Raw genomic sequence first — 22,427 nt, 5'->3', positions numbered from 1 at the left:
AACAATCAGGATCAATCACTCTTGGCTGCACTATAACCTCACCCTTTTATTTTATTTTATTTTTTCTAGTGCCGTGGGGAGATATAAAAAGCTAGCTGGAAGTCTCATCTGCTAGTTTAGCAGAATTATTTTTTGAGGGTCCCTTAGGGGAAACATTTATTTCTTTAAATTATCAAAGGCTATAGATATGAAGATAGGATAGCACAAATTTTGCAGGTTTGATCATTAGGTCTAACCTTGGGAATTGTTATTCCTACTTCTATCCTTGTTTCTTGGATTGATATATTCTGACTATGACAGAAACAGAATCATACATTTTCTTAGAGCATGAATCAGGGGAAAAGGATGCTTTTGTGTGTGGCTACCTCAGAGAATATCCTGTATCCTATAGAACACCCACAATCTCACAAGACATTATCTTCCAGGAGGCAAAATAAGTGAGGTTTCAATAGATCATTCCTCCATTTTTTTTAGGGTAGCCACTTCTGGATGACATGGCACATAAGATGAGTAAATTCCATGGACATCAGGCTATTTCTATACTTCTTTCACTGTCAATTGAAAGCTAAATTAGGTAGGACACCGTGGTGACATATAGGCATTCTAGAAGTACACAGATGGTGTCCCTAACAGAAAATAATGAGTGGGGAATATAAATCCAGATCCTGAATGTAGGTTTATTCCAGTGAGAACAAATTGCTACCTTCAAGAACAGTCAAGTAGGAGTAGAAAATTGGACATTAGCAGTAGATGTAGCCAATAAAAGTACCCTACTTTCCACCAGGAAGCTGAGTTGTCTCCTTTAGTCTGACATCAAAAGGGGGATGCCTGCTGCTGGCAACAGTGCACTCACTGGGTAAATATCCAGATCATCCTAAAGAAGGGTATGTCCATGTTATTGGGCCCATGATCCTACTGAGCAAGCACCAAAGAGGCTAGGAAGGATACTAACTGACATGTAAGGAGAAAGTCATCCTTTCTGACATCTCATTAAAGTGGTACTCATTAAAGTGTTCCTCAATGGAGAAGGACTTTAAGGAGGAGGTTTACATGAGACAAAAATATCCTCAAATCCTGGACCTATTCCAAAAGATCAATCCATATACATTTGACCCAAACTTCCATGTTACTCTTCTTCTGGGTCCATGACCATCTGGCTAGTAGAAACCAACTCTACTAGCCCGAGTTCATAAATTGAATGCAGATTCTTATTTCTGGTCACCTTTCCTGCCTGGCAATATAGACAAGAAGATTTATTCTTGAATTTCTGCCCCAGAGATGATTTCTCTTTTTTTTTTTTTTTTTATTTTTTTTGTCTTTCAACATCTTCATTTCTTTCCTCAAAGAAGGCTGTAATGTCACAGAAGTCCAGTTTGGCTGAATTGAGCATATTTTACAGAAACATATATAAAGACATCTCTAGACATTGTTGTCCTCTTTAATTTACCGGACTTAGGAACTTCCCTAAAAGGCCAAAGTTGTAGCTTGAGGAAGGAATGGCAATACAGCAGGAATAGGCAATTTTTGTTTAGATCCTTCACCTGCCTGGCTATTCTTGCTACTTCTACTTGATAATAAAGTGTTTCTGGGTACCTCTCACTTTATAATGAATTTGTGTATCTGACATGCCCATAATGAGTGTTTTGGTTCAGTAATGAGCTAAGAAGTGTTTAATTTTTATTTTTTTATTTTTTATTTATTTATTTTTTGACATGGAGTCTCACACTGTCACCCAGGCTTGAGTGCAGTGGTGCTATCTCGGCTCACTGCAAGCTCCGCCTCCTGGGTTCACACTATTCTCCTGCCTCAGCCTCCTGAGTAGCTGGGACCACAGGCGCCCACCACCACACCCAGCTAAATTTGTGTGTGTGTGTGTGTGTGTGTGTACTTTTAGTAGAGATGGGGTTTCACCATGTTAACCAGGATGGTCTTGATCTCCTGACCTCATGATCCACCCACCTCGGCCTCCCAAAGTACTGGGATTACAGGCGTGAGCCACCGTAGAAGTGTTTCTTAAATACAAAATTGTTTTCTTGTTGGGGGTATAGCTTTGCTCTAAAATCCTAGGTCTTGTCACTACCCCTGTACAGCATCCTGGATTGCTTTCACTAGAGCAAAATTAGATCTACTGGATTATAAAGGCCAAGTGGCAGACCTTCTTGCACTGTCTCTGGCCAAGTTGGTTGACCCTTTTTTTGCTCTGGACTCCCTCAAATCTAGTAGTTTTCCAATCATCCAATTAATGCACCAAGAAATGGTTGCACTAGTTAGTATATGATATCTCTAAAATCCAATAGATCTCATCACCTGTTGTGATTTTTTACCAACAGTAGACACAGGCAGGAAGGTACAGAAATGTGCTCTCTGTTTTGCAGGTAATATCCCAACATGTCTCAGACCTGGATTCTGGAAACTTCACTGAAGTGGGCCCTAGTGGGGCTTGTGAAGTTAATCTTCTACTTTCTAGCACAATGCTTCAAAATGGACTGTAGTGAAATAGTTTTTATTTTTATTTCCAATCTGCCATACACTGAAATATCAACTCAACTAGACAAGTCCACTCATTTCATGCTTAGCTGTTGCATCATTGTCAAATCATTATAAACTTTTCTGAACTCTTATCTGATTGTGGACCAGTGACAGAAAATTTGTAAACAGGGCCATACTTCGAGTCACTGCCCTAACACTCACATGAGTTATAAAAAAAAAAATTAGATAGTTCTCTTTTCTATTTTTAAAATCCTATCGAGATAATATTAGGTTGGTGCAAAAGTAGTAATTGTGGTTTTGGACCGTGAATTTTAAATTATTATAACTAGGCCCAAACATATCTTTAGTAATCAACATAGGGACCATTAAAATCAACACATTTTGGCCAATGAGCAATAAGTTTGTGTATTCCTGTAGTGTAAAAATTCATGCTTTGGGATTCGACAAACTGTTAGAAAGCATTTTCTGCATCCTGCTGTTTGTAGAAGTGTTTTTCCTGCAAAAAGTTGTCAAGATGCTTGAAGAAGTGGTAGTCGGTTGGCGAGAGGCCAGCTGAATATGGCAGATGATATGGCAATTCATACCCCAATTTGTTTGACTTTTGAAGCATTGGTTATGCGACATGCGATTGGGCATTGTCATGGAGAAGAATCGGGCCCTTTCTGTTGACCAATGCCGGCTGCAAGCATTGCAGTTTTCGGTGCATCTCATCCATTTGCTGAGTGTACTTCTCAGATGTAATGGTTTTGCTGGGATTAAGAAAGCTGTAGTGGATCAGACAGGCAGCAGACCACAAAAGAGTGATCATGACATTTTTTTTAATATCACTTCAGTAACAAGTGTTATATCTGGAAAGATGCTGGTTGACATGGTTAAAGTACCAATGGATTACATTATGTCAGAGATGTGGACAGTTGATGTTGTCCTGACTCAGAACACGAAGATTTGCTGGTGCCCTGACCAGGTGAAAGAAACAGTGTTTGGTGTTTTCTGAATATTAGACTAGAGAAAATCCTTTATCAAATCAACAAGTACATGTTAGATGACAGGTTCTGGATTGATTTGCTCCAGGAAGGATGACATATCTGGAACTACAAACTAATCACTGAATAAGTTGTTAAGTGTATAATAAACCATTGTACATATCCATTTGTCTTCTGCACTTGGCAAACTATAGAGCAATATAGACATGTAGCTTATAATCTCTAAATTTTTGAACTATTTGGTAGTGGTTTTTAAATCTGAAATTAACCCAGGGCTGGGCTGGCCTGGGCCATTGCTTTGAGTTGCAATTTTAGTATGGCAGGGTCACTTCGCAGTCTTCCATTTTGTATTTTGTACCATAACAGTTGGGGCACCAATGTGAGAATTCTAGAAAATTGATGGGTATTTCCATGATAACAACATACTTAGATACTAGGTAAATAACTTTGGGAAAGGGTTAGATTTCTTCTGGGTTTACCATGAAGAATTAGGTTTCTGTTAATCATATTCAAGTTGAAATTTCATTTATTTTATGTCTTTTATTGATCACATTCTGACTGGTAAACTTCAGTGACATTTGGGGACTCATATTGGTTCAGAGCTGAGTCAGTATATAATATTCATGAAAGGGTATTTTTATTGCCCTATTTCCTACTACGCAGTTACCTTGATAGATGGATGCAGATCCATTTCAACAAGATGAAAATGTATATTTATAGTTCTCTTGTGACAGCATTTAAGGGCCCTTCCTCAAGGATACATAGCCTCCTCTTCTTATTCAAATGGTACTGGGATTATATATTGACTCTGATTTAGGAATGGTTTTTCTTCATCAGACTAGGAAAGTTTTCTTTGTTTTATTATACACCATAAATATAACTTTACCGAGATTATCAATTCACCAACAATAAAGATTTCTTGGGGCCAATCAATTTTGATAGCTGCACTGGCTTTTCTATCTACTATGGTACCAAACTAACTTAGCTGCTGTAGGTTAAGTGACACTATTTTGTTTCTGCCGTTCTGTGGCTTTCCAATCTTCATGGTATTCAGAGAGCTCATTTCAACTTCATTGTCTCTTACCAGCATTTCCTGGCATACAACGAATAGCTAAATAAAAAGCTTCTTAGAAATACTGGCTTGCTCCCTGCCAATGTGTATTTGAGACCCCAGAGAAGAACATGTATACATTCTGGCCCCTCTCAAGGGTCATAGAGGATGGGTAAATAAGTAATGCATTATAAATTCATGCCAACATTCCTCTCTCTCAAACTCATTATATTTTCCCTCACATTTAATGAAAATCAAAATACCTAATGTAAATGACGAGTTGATGGGTGCAGCAAACCAACATGGCATATGTATACCCATGTAACAAACCTGCACATTGTGCACCTGTGCCCCAGAACTTAAAGTATAGTAATAAAAATAATTTTAAAAGGAAAAAAAAAGAAAATCTCTGTCACATACATTTAGAATAAGCCACAGTTAAGACCAGGTAAACATAAACCATTCACGTGAGTATTAGAATTATGTCCAGATGCTAATTTGGTGTATGAGCCTTCTCTTCAAGTCTTTGGTTTAATAATAGCTCCTCTAGGGCATTCATGGATATAACTCAACTGAAAAGACTTAAAAGAAGTACAAAAGTGACATATACATGAAAACTCCTTGAGATGAGGAAATTACAATGCTTTTACATCATGCTGTAATTTGATGTCAAAGTTTAATTCAAAAAATGGAAACCACTCTAGATATTTTAAGCAGAAAAAGAAATCACTGGAGGAGTGGAAATCATGACTTCTGGCTTGAGGTAGACTAGAAACATCATAGTTGTGATCCAGAAGTCAGGAATACCTGCTGCTGCCCATATACCCTTGCTCCCTCCACCCATGAAGCTGGTGACAGATAATGGAACCTAATGTCCAGCTTCTGCAAAGAGTCACATCTGTTGGCACTAAAATATATACTTACCCTATCTTCTATAACTTATGTGCATCAAATTGGTAGATTTAGAGAGATACAGTTTTTAGCTTTTAAATGTCTCTGGGTTAACTACCTGCTCCACCCTGCCTTATGTCCTGAGACTTTGACTTGTTTTAATAAGTTTCCTTCTCCAGTGACTTACAAATTGATCTGGACAAACTCAGGAGCCAGGAGTAGACAGGTGACAAAGCAATGAGGTCAGAGTGTTTATTCACTCCCCTAGTCCCTCCCCATGAGGTTATTGAGAGTTGGCTGCATTATTTTTACCAAAACCTGCTGCTCCTATTTGGTAGCCCTTTCTTTCTCTGCATTCTGATAACTTCTCTATCTCTGCACATCTTCAAGTTTATGAGTGGTAATGGCACCCAGTTCTTACAAATGCTGTGGTATTGTGGTTTTCCCTGCACATGCTTTTGTCAATAATCCCTTTATTAAATTCTCAAATTACTTGGTTTCTGCCATTCGTTTCCTGCCTGAAAGCCAAATGGTTTATTATCCACATTCAAGCGTAGCAAAATAGCATGTGAGGGAAACCAGTGTAAGTTTCATCAGGTGTATGGGATATGCCTGATGACACCCAGGTTAAAATTTGGATTTTTGTTTTTGCTCCTATAGCCATATGTAATGAAAAGATGAGTTTTTTGTTTTTTTTTAAGTCATGAACATGGAAATTCCTTAGGTCTCACTCTGTTTCTTGAATTGAAAAGATGGTTTGCTGTTCTCCTTATTTAAGCTGTCCAGAATTGTTAGAAGCACTTACCTCAATTGCAGACCTTGAATTTCTCATGCTGTTTATAGTAAAAGGTGGCAGCTACAAGGCAGGCCCCAAAGCATTGCATTAAGTGGGCAGGCTTTTCCTGAGATAAAGTGGGGCTCAACCCATGGCAGATGTGGTTGCCATTAGACAATTATCCTTGATCTAAAATTTATACTAGATGTTAAACTCTTTCTAAGACTGCAACTTGAGAAAGACAAGGAAAAATCACAATTATATAAACAGACAAATGGGGAGACAATCTTAGAGTAAGAGTAGTATTTGGCAGGGAAAATTGTGCAATTTCTGTGGAAACTACTAGGAAATTCTTTTCCTTCCTGGCTAAGATTTCTTCCTTGAAGTTTTAAAGAAAGCACAAAACAATTTTATTAGTTTTTTTTTAGCAGACTTTTTTGAAAATTAGTAATTTATTCAGTAAACTTATGGTTATATTTCCAGTCAATGTAAAATATGGATAGAGTAGGACATACAGAGAAATAGATATTACAGAAAAATACATAAATATTTAGAATACAAGGCAGTGGATGCTAAAAGTAATATGAGTAACTCAGATAATAACTTGACGAAGTCTTTATAAATTATATTATAACTGGGTTACTTTACATATTATGCTTATAGTAGATCATTATAATACATCAACAGTGTTTTAAAATCACCACACAGCTAAAATAGAAAAATAATCCTGACAAACAACGTGCCTTAGGCAATAAGAAAAGAAAACGAGAAATTTTCAGTAAAGTCTTGCTAAAATGCAATGTAGCATTTGCCCACTACGGATAAACACCAATGTTTTTTTCTGTCTGGTAAATGCTGCTTTGGGAGGAGAATCAGGAGCACTACCCACTGCACTTGCTTTGAACAACTCTTCCATTACTAGAACTATAACAATATTTAAGTGGTTTCCTTTCCCTTGCATATTGCCACTAGATTTAATAGCCTTAGATCTTTCATAACATGAAAACAACTTTTAAAAGCAAAGGCTGCCTTGAACTTTGTATTTTATCAAATGGAAATTCTTATGTGTATTTCTGAACCCTCTTGGCTTGTACTTCCTGAAGGACAAAGAGGATGCAGATGCTGGTCTGTTAACTAGGTGTTTTTTGTTGTCATTGCTTTTTCTTTAAAAGCAAAACAAAACAAAACAAGTCAGTCAGTTGTGTAGTTCTCATGATGAACTTCTGGGTCTTGGCTAACCAGTTCTGAGGAAAGCCATCTCTAAATGTTGGATTGGCCTGCATAGCCTCACATTTATATCCTACTGTTTGCTTATCAGCCCCAAAACTAACAAAGAGAGCCTCTCCTGAGATCGCTGGGGCTGCTTCTCATGAGGTACGGGGAGGTTTCTCGCATCCCCCGCTAGCCTTGTATAATCTTTCTCTCTACTAGGTTCTTTCCCTGTCAGTATTTAGGTGTGCCCAATTTTCTCCTAAGTTAAAAAACAAAACAAAAACCCTCCTTCAACCTTATATGTATCTATAACTACTCCCTGGGAAGAGTGGTGTAGTTTCTTCTTCGATTTCTCAATTCTCACTTATCTTCAACCCCTGTAACTGCTTTCCTTCTTCCCCAAACAAAAACACCAAGGTCAACAGTCACTTTCTTACACAAATCAAATGACCTCTTTACAGTCCTTATCTAGTTTAACTGATTAGCAGCATTTGAAACAGTGACTACTCTAACATTATGGAAATAATTTTTCTCATAGCTTGAATTATATCAGACTAAAAAGATTTTTTTTTTTTTTTTTGCAAAGAATGTGAGCTCTGGATCCAGAATGCCTGGTTTCAAATCTCAGCTCCCCTACTTAGTAGCTATGTAACCCTAGACATGTTTCATAATTCTTTAGCTCCTCAATTTCTTCTACCATGGGGAATATGCTGGAGTTATTGTAGTGATAAAGATATTAAATCTAAAAGCACTTAGAACAGTGCTCAACAGGCTTATAAGTATTCAATAAATGTTAGTTATTATGATTGATTGATTCTTTCCCCCCATAAAAAGTGTTCTACCTGCAGTCTTCCTCAAATCCTGGCCAATGAGATTAAATGCTTGACAGTTTTACTTTGAAAGCCAGATTTGGTGGACTAGACCATAGAATTTACATAAAGGAGACCCATGTAGGAAGAGGAATTGAAGGAATCCCCGTCTTATCAAAGAAGGCTAAAGCAGAGTCAGAAATGAATGAAGCCGATACAGATATGTTCAAATTTCTGAATTGAAGAAGTGTTAGGTAAGTTAGATGGAGAGTGATTTTAATGGGCTGTGAACTTCACTTTTTGGCCACTCTGAATTCTTGGGTGGTATGGATGAGATCTAAAACTTCCTCCTGCTCCAGTGCACATCCTGCCCCAGGAGGACCTAGGGGTTAAGTTGGGAGCCCTTGGCTGGTCACAGTGCAGGCTAATGAGACCCACAGCAGAGGCTGGGGTGGACTACCCGGCCTAGGATGCCTGAGGAGGAGCTGCAAGAGACTCAACTGTTTGTAGCACCACTGAGAACCCTGAGGAATGCTGTCAGTCCAAGTGCGTTGCTAGCTCTGACAAAGCTGAGAGAGAACAGATTTTGAGTTAGATTAGAGGTTCGCTTTAGCATTGGAGGCAAACTGAGTGCTAGCAACTGGTGGAAGGGGGCAGTGTGGGGACACTGCTTGGATCTTAGGACCTTTTTGTTCTGAAGTCATAAGTTCACCTGAGACCTGATGATTAATTTTCCTATATACCTCTTGAATCTCTCTTATTCCTGGAATAGGAACCTTCACTTATTGCCTGGATTCTTGCAATAATAATTAGTCCATCTCTCTCCAGGCTTGCCGCTTGCAACCCATTTATAACATTGTGGGCAGAGTGAGATTTCCTTTTTCTTAGGCTATCTTAAAAACATGCTATGGTCTGCATCTCTCTGAAATTCATATGTTGAAATCAAATCCCCTGTGCCAATAGTATGAAGAGGTAGGTCCTTTAGGAGATGATCAGGTCACAAGGGCAGAGTCCTCATGGATGGGATAAGTGCCTCTATAAAAGAGGCCCAAGGGAGCTTGCTTTCTCTTTCCACCACATGACGACGTACCTGTTTGTTATTTATAAGCCACCCAGTTTATGGTTTTCTGTTATAACAGCTCAAACAGACTAAGAAAAACTACAAATCTAACTATGTGACTTTTCAACTAAAACTCTTCAGAGGCATCCCTCTTTTTCCTCAGAAAGCTAGATTCCTACATATGGCTTTTGGGATCCTTTAGAACTGGCTGGCTCTTCCAGCCTCACTCCTTTTCCTCTCCTTTCCTGTCGTCTACATTCTCACTCTATTGAGCTATTGTTGGTTTCTCCATTCTGCCATGCTGACCCCAGTGCCTCTGTGCATGATGTTTCCTCTTCCAAGAACACAGTTTTTGCACACTTGATTGTGCCTTTACCTGGATAAACGTATAATTATTCTTCATGGTTTTTGCATAGACCTTTTCTGACTCCTTGAATCCTGGTTAAGGTCTCTCTCCTATGTGCTCTCATAGCATAATATATTTTCCTTACCACAGTGATCCGCATTGCCCACTACCATTTATGTTCTAGAGGAATTGTTGAGATTTTGATTAAATTCAGTGTTAACATTCTTTTATCTCACCTCAGCTTGGGACCACAGAGAAAAGGAGACAGAGGAGTCAAACTTTTCTGTCCTCAATTTTTGACCTTTAAAACTATATTGCAGAACATGCCTTACATGAGGACAAATGGGACAAACTCTCCCTTGAACTGGTTATATTCAAAATGCCATGCATACTGTTAGGCCAAGAGTAGATAATGACAGTGGGAAGCTGAATACCTAAGACAGAGAAGAAGCCAACTGTCTTCATCTGTGTGGGCTGCTAAAACAAAATACAAGTGGCCTATAGACAGCACAAATTTATTTCTCACAGTTCTGGAAGCTGGAAAGCCCAAAATCAAGGCTCCAGTAGATTTGGTGTCTGGTGAGGGTCTACTTTCTGATTCATACATGGTGCCATCTCGCTATGTCCTCATATAGTGGATGAGGCAAGGGCTCTCTCTGGGGCCTCTTTTACAATGGCACTAATCTCATTAATGAGGGCTCTACCCTCATGACCCAGTCACTTTCCAAGGTCCCACCTCCAAATATGATCACACTGGGGATTCGATTTCAACATATGAATTTGGGGGAGACATAAACATTCAGACCATAGCACCAACCTACATACTTCCAGGTCCCTTCTCAGAAACTCTCCAATCAGGGAAGTCATTCTTACATCTTGAGAGAGGAGAGTAAGGAGATGGGACCAGAATCCAGGAGTATTATCTTAATGGAGTGCCCATATGCCACTTGGAAACATAAAACTGGCAGAGGATGACACCAATCCCCAACCTCCTCAAAAGAAGGACTACGTCCTGTTCAATGTCATTTCTCTTCCACATAGCATAATGTCTGGCATGAGTTGATAGCTACAGTGAGTATTCATTGGCCAAATAAGCATCATCAATAGTTTTAGTGTAGACTTGCCTACATAGAAGATCTGGGCCAGTGACCTCTTGGGATTTCTTTTCATTGTCATGATCTTAAGGTTAACTTCTGAGTGGCTGCATTTTTCACACTGTGTTACTGTATAAAGATAACAATTTGGTGCCCTACAGTTATAATTTAGTCAGCATATTTTGTCTGGTCTGTCCAAGATTTTAGAAGATTTTGATTTAGGACATCAGAAAATTTTCAGGAACTCATGAGTTTCCATTGTATCTTTAAAAGTCAGGAGATGCTGTCTTAAAATAAGCTTGCCTTCCGAAATGCAATGTACAGACCATTTGAGAGCTAAGCAGCAGTTAGTTGCTCCTTTAAATGCGGCATGCCCTTGCATGTGGGCCTCAGTGACCCTCCCCCTGCCCTTATTGTCTTATACCAAACCTCATTCTTCGTGGTTATATTTCCTGATGGCTTCTATAACGGTTTGATTGTATGACTCTTGTACAATGTTTCAGACAAATTACAAATGTGGGTCTTCCCTGGAATATTCAAAGTAATTTTTCTCTAAAATGCATTGTATATATTTTATTCTCCCATTTGAAAATTCAATGGCTGTAATTAACAAGATTCATTGCTATGGAATGAGTCTTTAAAATGATTAAAGTTTGATTTGACTTGAAAACAATTCATTTTAAGAATCCTTAAGTTAGCTCATCTATTACATAAAGCAAGGCATATTTGATCATGGAAAAATTACTTGGTTTCTTGATTACTTGATTAAAAGAATTTAGTCCTCTTGCTATCCTTGTAGCTTGTCCTTAGGTATGATTTAAGACTTCCCTTTGCCTGACAATTTGTCTGAAAGGTGGTAATGCTATTCTTCTAAAATAAGGGTAGTGATTCATATTGGCTGGGGTAAATGGTGTATTTGCAACACGCTTTGAGTTTCTCTTATCAAAGGAGCTATACAAATTCTCTGAAAGGAGTAACAGGATAATTGTGATCCTATGATCATAGAAACTCATATCACATATGAGGAAGCAAAATGAGTATTTATAACAAAAGCATTCACAATGATTCATGTAATTCAGAACCAAGGTAAAAGGGTCTCATGTCAGAAATAGCACTAATAAAAGCCAGATCATTATAGAGGTTGTTTAATTAATTCTTTACTCCGAGGAGAAATGCCATTGACACTTCATTATTTTGATACTGAAACCACAATTGGGGGCTTTTAAAATGTGTATATGAAACCACAAATAGATCCCCTCGGTTCTTTGTGAAGAGAGCTTCTATTTCTCTATTCAAAAGCACTGTCTGCTTGGTATGTCCTTGCAGTTCTCTCCTAATATATTTTTGCACTTTGCCCCTGGGGGTCTATGTTTATGTGAATTGTTATGTGCTGTTTTCAGAATTTAAAAAATCGTATCTTTGGAATAGGATGGGAAGTGTTCTGAAAACTAGGTTACTAGTAATTTTTTGAAATCATTTCATTCAAAGAAAAATGATACTCAGAAAAGATTCTTATAATAAATTACTGTTTGATAGAATGCAGAACAATCCCAAACCCAAGGATTTCATTATGTTTATAGTTTCTGCTTATTACTTCAAATACTTTATATACATTATGCTTAAGAGATGGTGATTTTCTATAAATTTGTTCATTAAAAAGATGAATCTTTAAGACCAAGAAAGTGATTTAAAGACTACAAGTTTGTATTCTTAAGCTCTTTTTGTTTGTGTGTTTTTAAATTATGTTTCAAAAAGGCAAATTATTCACTTGTGTAGCTTTTTCCAAGAAATACTCCTTTGGACATATTTTTAATTCGCGTTTAGGAAGGCAGCTGTAGATATAAAATAGTCTTTCTTTGAATTTACATTTTCTTCTCACTATCTTTATATCCAATATTGATCATAAGTGAATCTTTAATTGTTGCATGTCTGGTAGAAATAAATTGTATAAAGCATTGTAAAAGATATGGGAAAGTTAGTAAGTGATAGTAAGAATAAGGTAATAAACATTTTTGGCACACATTATCAATCATTTAACCCTGAAATGTATTTTAATCTTTCATTCTGTATTCGGTTTCTGAAAACTGGGCAAAAGTTATAAAGCGCAGAATGGGCCTGGCAACAATCAACCTAAGGAGTAAATCTAATGAATGACTTTTGTAATTCAGGGTTTAATTCAGAGTGATCCACATCACTGTTCAAACTGCTCTCCTCTTGCATCCTCTGCATTGGGGAACAGCCCAAAACGGACATATCTCCCAAGTCTGAAGCCCTAAGGTCATCTTTGGTTCTCCCCTTGCTGAGACCTCCCACATCAAATGGGTTAAAACACATTGTCAGTTCTACCTCCCTCAGTATCTGCACAGATTTGATTCCTTCATCTCTCACACGATCTGCTGGAATAACACCTATTGGCCTTCCTGCTTCCAGTGTTATTTTTTTCCTACCAATTGATTTGGTATGTTACTGCCAGTGTATAGAATTTTAATAAATCAAATTGTAAAACATACAAGTACAAAATAACGGTACAACTCAACGAATTTTAACAAAGTGAACATACTCATGTAACCGTATTTAAATAAGGAAAAAAAATTATCAGCACTTTTAAAGGTCACTGGGTATAGTATTATATAAATACTATGTAGGTCAAGTTAATACTGCTGATCGAATTATCTATGGCCTTACTGATTATTTTTTGTTTTAGTTACTCATCAGTTGCCAGTAAAGGAATATTAAAATCTCCAACTATGATTGCAGAATTATTCATTGCTTCCCTTAATTCTGTCATTTTTGCCTTATGTATTTTTTATTTCTGTTGCTGAGCACATGCATATTTATTATTATTATTAAATCTTTCTGATAAGTTGAAATTTTAATCATTATGAAGTATCCCTTTTTATTGTTGGTAATACTATTTGTCTTGAAGTTTATAATTTCTGATATTAGAATAGTCTCTCTAGTTTTCTGATGCCTTCTATTTGCAAGGCATATTTTTTATACTAACTTCCAACCTAGATGTGTTATTATATTTAAAGTCTGTCTCATGTAGGCAGTATACAGTGGAGATTTTTAGTCTATTTTGATAATCTCTACCTGTTCATTGGAGTATGTAGTCTATTTGCATTTGTCACAATTACTGATGTGATTGGATTTATGTATACCACTTTATTATTTGTTTTCTGTTTGTTTGATTCTCCTGTTTCTCCTTTTCTTCCTTCTTTTGGATAATTTGAATAATTTTTAGAATTTCATTTCAACTTATATACTGATTTTTAAGTTCTTTGCATTATTTTATGGGTTGCTGTAGTGATTACAATATACATTCTTGACTTTTACATTCTACTTATAGTCAATATTGTACTATTTCAATTAAAGGACAGAAATTGCAACAATATAGGTCAATTTATCCTTACTCTTTTGTAAGGATATATGACAACTTGCCATAGTTGTCATATATTTAAGTCTACATACATTATAAATCCACAAAAATATGTTTTAATTTTGTTTTAAACAGTCCTGTGTTTTATACAGAAATTAAAGGAAAAACAATGTTTTATTTTCTCAGATATTTACCTTTTTAATGCTTCCCTCCTTCCTGAAGATATAATGTGGTAGTTCTTCTCAGTCTAAAGAGCTTATTTTTGCTATATCTTATATGACAGGTCTTCTGGTAATGAGTTTTCTTAGCTTTCTTATATCTGAAAATATCTTTATTTTGCCTTTGTTCTCAAGGGATATTTTTGTTGCATATAAAATTCTGGTTGGCAGCTTCTCTCTCTGCACTTTGAACATGTTGTACTGTCTTCTATTCTCCATAGTTTCTGAAGGCAGTGATAATTCAAATTGATGTTCCTCAATATGTAATGTGTTATTTTTCTTTAGCTGCTTTCAAGAGTCTGTCTTTGATATTTAGCAGTTTGACTCTGACTGTCCTAGATGCTAAATATGGTTTTATTTGTAGTTGTCCTGCTTGCAGTTCACTGGACTTCCTTTCACTACATTTTGGGAGGTTTTGGCCACTTTTTTTTTCATCCCAGTATCTCTTTTTTTTGAGATTCCAATGATCATTTGTTAGATCTTTTGAAATCATCCCATCACTCCCTTGGAAGGCTATTCATTTTTTTTTTTATTATTTTCTCTCTGTTCTTCAGATTGGATAATTTTTATTGCTCTATTTTCTGAATCTGATTGTAAGTATACTTTCCATTCCTGGGTCACTTCACTTAGAATAATGGTCTCCAATTCCATCCAGGTTGCTGTGAACAGTGAATCTCTGTTTCTTTCTATTGTTGTCTTTACTCTGCTGTTAACCTTGTCCAGTGTTTCTTTTTGTTTGTCTTTAGTTTAGATACTGTATTCTTGAGTTTTATAATTTGCACTTAGTCCTGTTTTTGTTAATAGTTTCTATTTCTTAACTGATATTTCCCATGCTTTCATTGATTGTCAGTATACTTTCCTTTATATCCTAGAGCACAGTTACAGTTGCTGTTTTAAATATTTGTCTTCTAATTCCAACATTTGGATCATCTCAGGGTTAGTCTCCATTAATAACATTTTCTCTTATGAATGAGTCATATTTTCCTGGTTCTGTAGATAATGAGATACATCTGTTATATCTATGGCAATGTGAATGTTATCTTGTGGAGACTGTAAAATCTGTTTTACTCATCCTTCAAGAATGTTTTATTAGACAATTAACTGATTGGACTCAAACATCATATTCTGTCTTTTGGGTCACAATGTAAATCTCAAATCAGCTCTTTTATTCTTTTTTCATTCTAGACTTTTTTGCACATTTTAATTAATTTATTTATTAATTCAATAGGCTTTTGGGAAACAAGTGGTGTTCATTTGCATTAATAAGTCCTTTAATGGTGATTTCTGAGATTCTGGTGCACCCATCACCCGAGCAGTGCACACTGTAAAAATTATGTAGTCTTGTTTTTTAGACAGCCTTGCTCTATTGCCCTGGCTGGAGTGCAGTGGTGTGATCTTGGCTCACTGCAACCTCTGCCTCCCACATTCAAGCAATTCTCATGCCTCAGCCTTCTGAGTAGCTGGGAGTACAGGCATGTGCCATTGTGCCCAGCTAACTTTTTATATTTTTAGTAGAGATGGAATTTCCCCATGTTTGCCAGGCTGGTATTGAACTCCTGGTCTCAAGTGATCCACCTGCCTTGGCCTCCCAAAGTGCTGGGATTACAGGCATGAGCCACCATGCTCAGCCAATGTGTAGTCTTTTATCCCTCACCACCTACCACCCTTTCTCCCAAGTCTCCAAAGTCCATTGATTCATTCTTATGCATTTGCCTCTTCATAGCTTAGCTCCCACTTATGAATGAAAACATACGATATTTGGGTTTCCATTCCTGAGTTGCTTCACCTAGAATAACAGTCTCCAATTCCATCCAGGTTGCTGTGAATGCCATTATTTCGTTCCTTTTTATGGCTGCATAGTATTCCATGGTGTTTATATATATCACAATTCCTTTATCCACTCATTGATTGATGGGCATTTGGGCTGCTTCCATATTTTTGCAATTGTGGATTGTGGTGCTATAAACATATTTCTGCAAGTATCTTTTTCATATGATAACTTCTTTTCCTCTGGGCAGATACCCAGTAGTGGGACTGCTGGATCAAATGATAGTTCTACTTTTAGTTCTTTAAGGAATCTCCACACTATTTTCCATAGTGGTTGTACTAGTTTACATTCCCACCAGCAGTGTAAAAGTGTTACATTTTTGGCCAGGTATGGTGGCTGACACCTGTAATCCCAGCAATTTGGGGGGCCGAGGCGGGCAGATCACCTGAGGTCAGGAGTTCAAGACCAGCCTGGCCAACGTGGTGAAACCCTGTCTCTGCTAAAAATACAAAAATTAGCCAGGCCTGGTGACGTATGTCTGTAATCCCAGCTACTCAGGAGCCTGAGGCATAAGAATTGTTTGAAACTGGGAGGCAGAGGTTGCAGTGAGCCAAGATCACACGCACCACTGCACTCCAGAGCAAGACTCCATCTCAAAAAAAAAAAAAAGAAAGAAAAAAAGGTTACCTTTTCACCACATCCATGCCAACATCTATTTTATTATTTTTTTTTTATTATGGCCATTTTTCCAAGTGTAAGGTGGTATCACATTGTGGTTTTGATTTGCATTTCCCTAGTCATTAGTGATGTTGAGCATTTTTTCATATGTTTTTTGGCTGTTTGTATATCCTCTTTTGAGAATTATCTATTCATGTCCTTAACCCACTTTTTGATAGTATTGTTTATTTTTTTCTTGTTGATTTGTTTGAGTTCTTCATAGATTCTGGATACTAGTCCTTTGTGGGAAGTATAGATTGTGAAGATTTTTCTCCCACTCTGTTGGTTTTCTGTATACTCTGCTGATTGTTTCTTTTGCTAAGCAGAAGCTTTGTAGTTTAATTAAGTCCCATCTATTTATCTTTGTTTTTGTTTCATTTGCTTTTGGGTTATTGGTCATGAAGTCTTTGCCTAAGCCAATGTCTAGAAGGATTTTTTCAAAGTTAGAATGAAGCCGCGGACCCTCGCAGTGAGTGTTACAGTTCTTAAAGGTGGCGTGTCCGAGTATGTTCCTTCTGATGTTCAGATGTGTTCAGAGTTTCTTCCTTCTGGTGGGTTCGTGGTCTCGCTGGCTCAGGAGTGAAGCTGCAGACCTTCGTGGTGAGTGTTACAGCTCATAAAGGCAGTGTGGATCCAAAGAGTGAGCAGCAGCAGGATTTATTGCAAAGAGCGAAAGAACAAAGCTTCCACAGTGTGGAAGGGGACCGGAAAGGGTTGCCACTGCTGGCTGGGGCAGCCTGCTTTTATTCTGTTATCTGGCCCCACCCACATCCTGCTGATTGGTAGAGCCGAGCGGTCTGTTTTGACAGGGCGCTGATTGGTGCATTTACAATCCCTGAGCTAGACACAAAGGTTCCCCAAGGCACCACCAGAGTAGCTAGATACAGTGTTGATTGGTGCATTCACAAACCCTGAGCTAGACACAGAGTGCTGATTGCTGTGTTTACAAACCTTGAGCTAGATACAGAGTGCCCATTGGTGTATTTACAATTCCTGAGCTAGACACAAAGGTTTCCCAAGGCCCCACCAGAGTGGCTAGATACAGTGTTGATTGATGCATTCACAAACCCTGAGCTAGACAAAGGGTGCTGATTGTTTACAAACCTTGAGCTAGATACAGAGTGCCGATTGGTGTATTTACAATCCCCGAGCTAGACACAAAGTTTCTCCAAGGCCCCACCAGACTCAGGAGCCCAGCTGGCTTCACCCAGTGGATCTCGCACTGGGGCTGCAGGTGGAGCTGCCTGCCAATCCCGCGCCATGCGCCCACACTCCTCAGCCCTTGGGTGGTCGATGGGACTGGGCTCCGTGGAGCAGGGAGCGGCGCACATCGGGGAGGCTCCCGGCGCACAGGAGCCCACTGAGCGGGTGGGAGGCTCAGGCACGGTGGGCTGCAGGTCCCCAGCCCTGCCCCTTGGGAAGGCAGCTAAGGCCGGCGAGAAATCGAGCGCAGCGCCGGCGGGCTGGCACTGCTGGGGGACCCAGTACACCCTCCGCAGCCGCTGGCCCGGGTGCTAAGCCCCTAATTGCCCGGGGCTGCAGGGCCGGCCGGCTGCTCACGGGGCCGCCAAGCCCACGCCCACCCGGAACTCCAGCTGGCCCGCATGCGCGGCGCGTAGCCCCAGTTCCCGCTCGCGCCTCTCCGTCCACACCTCTCTGCAAGCTGAGGGAGCCGGCTCCGGCCTTGGCCAGCCTAGAAAGGGGCTCCCACAGTGCAGCGGTGGGCTGAAGGGCTCCTCAAGTGCCGCCAAAGTGGGAGCCCAGGCAGAGGAGGCGCCGAGAGCAAGGGAGGGCTGTGAGGACTGCCAGCACGCCGTCACCTCTCACTTTCAACTCTTCCGCATTCAGTATTATGTTGGCTGTGGATTTGTCATAGATGGCTTTTATTACCTTAAGGTATGTCCCTTCTATGCTGATTTTGCTGAGGGTTTTAATCATAAAGTGGTGCTAGATTTTGTCAGATGTTTTTTCTGCATCTATTGAAATGATCATGTGATTTTTGTTTTTAATTCTGTTTATGTGGTGTATCACATTTATTGACCTATGTATGTTAAACCATCCCTGCATCCCTGGCATGAAACCCACTGAATCATGGTGGATTATCTTTTGGATATGCTGTTGGATTCGGTTAGCTAGTATTTTGTTAAGGATTTTTGCATCTATATTCATCAGGTATATTGGTCTGTAGTTTTCTTTTTTTGTTACGTCCTTTCCTGGTTTTGGTATTAGGGTGATACTGGCTTCATAGAATGATTTAGGGAGGATTCCCTCTTTATCTTGTGGAATAGTGTCAACAGAATTAATACCAATTGTTCTTTTAATGTCTGATAGAATTCAGCTGTGAATTTGTCTGGTCCTGGACTTTTTTGTTGGCTATTTTTTTATTACCATTTCAATCTCACTGCTTATTATTGGTCTGTTCAGAGTTTCTATTTCTTCCTGGTTCAATCTAGGAGGGTTATATATTTCCAGAAATTGGGGCCCTTAAACAAAACAATTATCACTCAAGAATTTTATATCCAGTGAAACTAAGCTTCATAAATGAAGAAAAGATATAGTCATTTGCAGATAAAAAAAAAATACCAAGAGAATTCACCACTACCAAGCCAGCACTACAAGAACTGCTAAAAGGAGCCTTAAATCTTGAAACAAATTCTTGAAATATGCCAAAACAATTATTTTATTCTTATCCAGAATCTATCCATACATTATTTTGTTGGTTCATGTGTGGTTCAAGGGTCACTCGGAAACTTGGGCAGAGTTTATAGACAGAATTTGGGGTTCCCCTCTCTGGTTTTTTATTTATGGGATTTCTTTCTAATTTGCCAGTGGCTATGGTTGCCCGGAACTTTGTCTTGGTTGTTCACACTAGAAAGACTATGGATTTTATCTCAGAATTCCAGCTTCCCATAGAATAACAAACTTCGTCTACTTGCATACTTTATTCTTTTATGCATTTTTAATCTTCAGTCAGAGATCATTTCCCTTTAACTGAAAAACTCCTTTTAGTTTTCTTTTAGAGAGTCTCTGTTGGTGACAAATGCTCTCAATTTTTATTTGCCTGAAATGTCTTTATCTAACCCTCATTTTCTAAAGAGCTTTACTTTATGGTGGCAGGTGTTTTCTTATAGCAGTTGGAGTATGTCATTTCTTTTCTTCTGATTTCTATTGCTTTATGAGAAATGTTAATTGTTGTTTTTGAGGTAATATGTAGTTTTCTCTGACTGCTTTAAAAACTTTTCTCTTGTGTTTAATTTTTCAGAAGTTCTATTATAAAGTGCCTAGATGGGATTTTTTTGTTTTCATATTGAGTTTGTAAGTTTTCTTGAATATTTTATTTGATATCTTTCTTCAGTTTTGTTTCTGTACTCTTTTCTACCTCCTTCTTTTCTGGGGCTCCAATTATATTCATGTTGTTCCTTTTCATTATGTAAGAGACTGGAAGGCAGTCTTGTATTGGCTTAATCCCTCATTAGATTCAGATAATGTATACCTACATTAACTACTTACCTTTAATCAAACAAAATCCTTCATGAAGGAAAATAATACCTTTCAGAGATTCTGGAATTTTTCATATACAATTTCTTGGTTTTAATAGAAAATTATAAGGCAAACCAAGAGACAGTAGGAAGAAAAAAAAAAAGACAATAGAAACAAACTGCCAGACTATGATATTGCCAGTTTTCATATGTCTCCTATGATCTTTTCTGTTTTTTTCTATTTTTTATTCTAGATATTTTCCATTAATCTACTTTCTAGATAATGAATACTCTGCATCTGTGACCAATCTGCTGTCTTATCCACCTTTTGTCTTCTTAATTCAATTTTGGTTTTATTCAGTTTAGAATTTCCATTTGATGCTTTCTTGTAGACAGAAGTTCTTTGATGAAGTTATCACTCTTGCCATCTATTTTCTTGACCATATTAATCATAGATATAAAATTTTCTAATACCTGGATTCCCTGTGAACCAGCTTCTATTGTTTTCTTTTTCTTCACTCCTTGTTGTCTCTTGGTTTGCTTGGTAATTTTTTATTAAAATTCAGACATTGTTTATAAAAAAATCCAGATCTCTAACTGATATTATTTTCTTCCATGAAGGATTTTGTTTGATTAATCACAGGCATTTAATGTAGGTATATATTACTTTAATCAAGAATTGAGCCAATTTAAGACTACCTTCCAGTCTTGTAAGGCCTTGTCTATATTTTTAATTTGCTGTTACTGAGTAGTCCTTTTGGGTTCCCAGCTGAAAGCTCTGGATGTTTACCAAGGCTCCCCTTCCCTGATAGTTTATGAAGTCCAATTTTTATATCTCCAGCATTATGATATTGATAGTAGATCTGTTCAGGTTTTCAGCCTCCTGGAAGTTCCTTTATGCTTTTCTTCTCAGACTCTCCATCTGCACTGCTTTTGATTTCAATGATGGTCTCAATAGACAAAGAGGCTCAGCTTATTGGGCACTTGTCTCTTCCTTCCCTTCTTGTATGTTGGCACCTCCTCCAGATCCATCATTCCTAATGATCCCATTTAAATCTTACCTTCCAGAAAGACTTACTAGTTTTCATTGCCCAAACATGCTTCTCACACCTCTTCTCTGCTGAGAACCTCAGTTCCATGTTAGCTTGATTGTTAAACATGTACTACTTGGTTTTTTTTTTTGTTTTTTTTTTAACAGAGCCCCCTGTTCTTTTTTATTATTATTATACTTTAAGTTCTAGGATACATGCACGCAAGGGTAACTGGTAACTTCTGTGAGGCTACAAACCCATATTGTCACCCACTTTGGACTTCTTTATACTCAGTACATATTTCTTTCATAGCACTTTATTAAAACATGTATGTAGGAATAGATAAATAGATAAATGAAATCTTCTTCTATTAGGGACATTACTAGTCTGTAAAGTCCTTGAGGGAAGGACTCTCTTTATTTTTATATTCCTATTACCTAAGTATATTACATGGCTTATAGTGGAAGGTGAATAAATATCCATTGAATAAATGAAAACACTTTTAAAATATTTCTATTCCAACTTATCAAGTTGTTTCCACTGATAAAGCTTTATGATAGTCACCTGATGATTGTAGACTCTGAATGTTTGTTAATTAGATTTGCTAATTCTATTAGGTACACTTAATCTAAATAATCCATAAATTCCTAAAGCATCTTACTTCTAAAAAATGCACGTCTGAATCAATAAATCTAGCATCCTACGTGAGAAACAGGTAGGGTCTATACACAATTCTTTTGTTCTTGTTAATTTCTGTGTCTTGTTTTACCTAATTAGCAAGATTACTTAGAACAATTTACATTTTTCTGCAAAATTTGTTCATTTATTGTGAGACACCACCTCCTCAGAGAGGAGCCATATATAGATTGAGTTTAATAGATTTCATTATTTTAAGACTCCTTCAAAGCCTTTTTTGTAATATGTTTGTAAGAAATTAATATAAATAAACTTTTGAGAAAACAACCTTTGATCCTAGAATCTGAAAATCCAAGTCAGATATATTCAATTCTTCCAGCGCACTAAGGGAAGCACAGGTGATAATTGGTTGTATTTACTTACTGCAATCCCAGAACATTTAACAGTTTTGCACATAGAAGGTTCACAACACATTTTTGTTGAACTTA

This window comes from Pan paniscus, chromosome 5 (genome assembly GCF_029289425.2).
Source record: "Pan paniscus chromosome 5, NHGRI_mPanPan1-v2.0_pri, whole genome shotgun sequence".
In the NCBI taxonomy this organism is placed as follows: Eukaryota; Metazoa; Chordata; class Mammalia; order Primates; family Hominidae; genus Pan; species Pan paniscus.
The sequence above is the reverse complement of the archived record's forward strand: the minus strand, read 5'-3'. Positions refer to the sequence as shown.